Below are 3,275 nucleotides of genomic sequence, written 5' to 3'. Positions count from 1 at the left end.
GCACCGTGGGCTTTTGATGGTGCTTTGGAGGCTCAAGGCCTGCTTGTTTAAAGAGCTCTCAAGATGAAAGCATGACCAATTCATTCCTGCACTGTAGCTGGGGCTATGAGGGGAAGATGACGGTCCATGAGCGCATGACGTGCTTTTGGAGACAAAAGCCACCAGACTTTTGGCCTTGTGCCTCTTCATGAATCCCTGATGATTAATTCCATGATTGCCTCTTATCCACTCAATGACCTTCTATTCATAGCACAGTTCTTTCAGGAAATATTTTTTCCCCAAGTTTTGGACAGAAGTATTGAAAAGTTGTGAGCTCTCTCACTCAGGAAATGATCCCCAGAAGTCTGTGCCTTGCTCAGGGTGCTGGGCTTCTGTGATGAGTTTGATTTTTCCCTTCATTTCAGTTCTGGGATTCCCATGATGTGCTTTGCCAGGAAGTGCTGTTGGAAATGATCCACCTGGTCTAGTGAAAAGTGTCCCCATTCATGGCAGGTGGGTTGGAGCGAATTGATCTTTGGTATCCCTTCCAATCCTAACCATTCTGTGTTTCTGTAAAAGCCCCTGATGGTCGGGATGAGACGCTGTCCTCAGCAGTTCAGCCCTGTCAGCAGTAGTGGTGGTTTTGCTGCTAACTTGGATCTACTTACAGCAGTAGAAGCTTCTCTATGCCTGACCCCCACAGAAAATGGAGAGGAGCACATTCCTTCCCTTTTGCAGGCATTTTTTAACCAACTGAAAGACAATTATCACATCTGTGCTCTATGCCTCCCCTGGAAGTACTTCCTTAGTCCATAGACAGAAAAAAATTGAAGGCCACTGCTCTGCACTGACCAATATTAAGCAAAGCTCTCTTTCTCTGTAGATGCAGTTCATTAAATCGTTCCTGTTTTCTGGGCTTTCTTCTGATTCTGAGCCTCTCTTTCCCAGCTGCAGGTTGCCATCCCCTTCCCAGGGGCTGAGTGCAGCCCCCTTTCTGCTTTCTGGCTCGGTTTGCTTTTTCTGCGCTTGTGTAATGCTGTTCACACAAAAACAGTTCTGTCTCGCCTGATGCCAGTCTCCCCACAGTCCTGGGAACCAAAGCATAATCCTGCACCCCCTAATGAAGCCATGGCATGTTCCCAGTCCCACACTCATTATGGAGCTCAGGCTACGGGCCTACTCGTGCTGCCAGGCACAATTTCATGCCTGGCCAAGCATAAACTATGCCTGGTCAGACGTCTTGGGACTTAGGTGCACACCTTTAATCTGCCATTCACTCTTTCTGCCTCATTTAGCAAAAGCTACAATCTCTGTGCAGCTTGGAGGAAAGCCTTACACAGGCATTTCAGGACTTTCAGGTAGTATGAAGATGGCAACAACAGCCTTTTTCCAGAGTTTTCTTTGCCTTACGTATTCTTTTCTGGGAAAATGCATTCTAATGGCATGGTATGAATTTACAAACACAAATTGTTTGAGTACTACATTGGAAGAGTATTAGAGGCTATTTGCAGTGCTCTGTGTGACAGAGATGAAGGCAGGGAGGCAAAGTTCACGTGCTCAGTGTCCTCAAGCTGGGACTAGAGAAAGTTCATGTAGTTCTTTAAAAGTTAATGCACTTTTGCTACCCATTGATGTACATCAGCCTTTACCTTTTCCCAATACTCTCTTTCTACTGTAACAGTGATAGCAAATAGTTTAAATCAGTGCTCCAGCAACCTGACTGCTGTCTTGCAGGTTTTATGGGGAGGTAGGCCAATCCCAGTAGTAATGTCATGGTGTCGTTAGCAGTATTACATGTAATTGTCCTCAAGGGATGGAAGTGCATGGTGATCCTGAGCAGAGCACTCCTGTATCTGCCCAGTACCAAAGAACCAAAATAACTGGCTTTGGGGCAATAATCCAGACACAAGATTTCATGGAGAAAGATGCAAAATAGAAGAGAATAAGAATATAAGAAGAAGATAAATGTGTGCTAAATACTGGTACTTGGAAGAAGCGTGATAAACTACTAAAGCAGTTAAGCCTAAAATTAATAAAACTTTAATTTTCAGCCATCCCTGAGATAATAATGCCCTGGCACCTCTTGTCATCCCAGCTGTGTGTGCTGGGACATCACCCAGCCTGTAAAGTGGATGCAATACATAATTCCTCCTCTTTCTGATCATCCTTAATATTTTAAACCAATTGAGAACTCATTTCTGAAGATACCACATGACAGGGAGCTAAACACTGTAGTGGTGCTGCACTAAAAGGCTTTTTCAGGAATATTTTGACTGATTGATTATCATCCCCTGCTGAGGAACAGCCTCCTGGTCATTCACTGCACTGTCTTGGTACTCTTCCTTTCTTGCTTCAAGCAAGCCTGTTTCCCATATCTTCAATCCAGGAAAAGACAACTTCACAGAGCAAAATTGCTGAAATAGTGGCACTCGATGGCTGGTCTCAGAGGGCAAATGTCAGCTCATGCACCCTGGCTGCTGTCAATGACCCTTTGCTTTTCACCCCAAACCAGAAACAAACAGTATTGTGAAACATCAGAGACCTCTGAAACAAAAAAAACATCTTTCACCACCCATTCAGCACTGTCAGCTGAGCCAGATCTGCCTCCCCAAACCCCCCCCCTGCCCCAAATGCAACATCCACCCCTGAGAAGCTAAATCTGGAGAGAGTTTGGCTTTTCCATTTAGATTGACACTTTTGAGACAACATTATTCACCAGAGATGCATGTGCACGTACTAGCTTGGGCCCTCTGGGGTAGAAGTGAGAAGTGTGTCTGGGAGGGAATGTAACTCTCTGCTGGGAGAGGAATAGGGATGATGGTGTTTTTCTTCACAGAGAAACAACAAGCAGAAGAAATTAACAGGCACTTTCCTACAAGAGCAGCATATTTCACATTTTAAAGCCTTGGGAGGCCTTTTTTCTCTTTTTTGGAATGTGAAATATGGCTGTAATGAACACTGGGTCTTCCACAGAAGACAGCTGGACAGCAGCAGCTCATTTTGGAAAGCACATCCCTTCCTTTTTGCTTGCTCAGCTGGCTCCAGGGTCTGCTCTGCAGCCCAGACCGAGCATCCCCCTGCCCAGGGGCACCCCTATTCCTCACCGATCCTCGACCCCCCTCTCTGCTTGTACAGCTGTTGGGGCAGGACTGAACCGTGGCCTTGCCATAATGGAGTTAACCTTAAACTGGTTTGCTCAAGAGCAAGCAGCCAGAGAGCAGCAGCTCCCAGAGGAAGCTGGCTGTGCGCCTGCCACTGGCTCCCAGGGGGCCACGCTGGCGGGACTGCGTGTGGCC

The sequence above is a fragment of the Corvus brachyrhynchos genome, unplaced genomic scaffold, assembly GCF_000691975.1.
Source record: "Corvus brachyrhynchos isolate BGI_N302 unplaced genomic scaffold, ASM69197v1 scaffold1, whole genome shotgun sequence".
Lineage (NCBI taxonomy): Eukaryota > Metazoa > Chordata > Aves > Passeriformes > Corvidae > Corvus > Corvus brachyrhynchos.
This window is presented reverse-complemented; position numbering follows the sequence as displayed.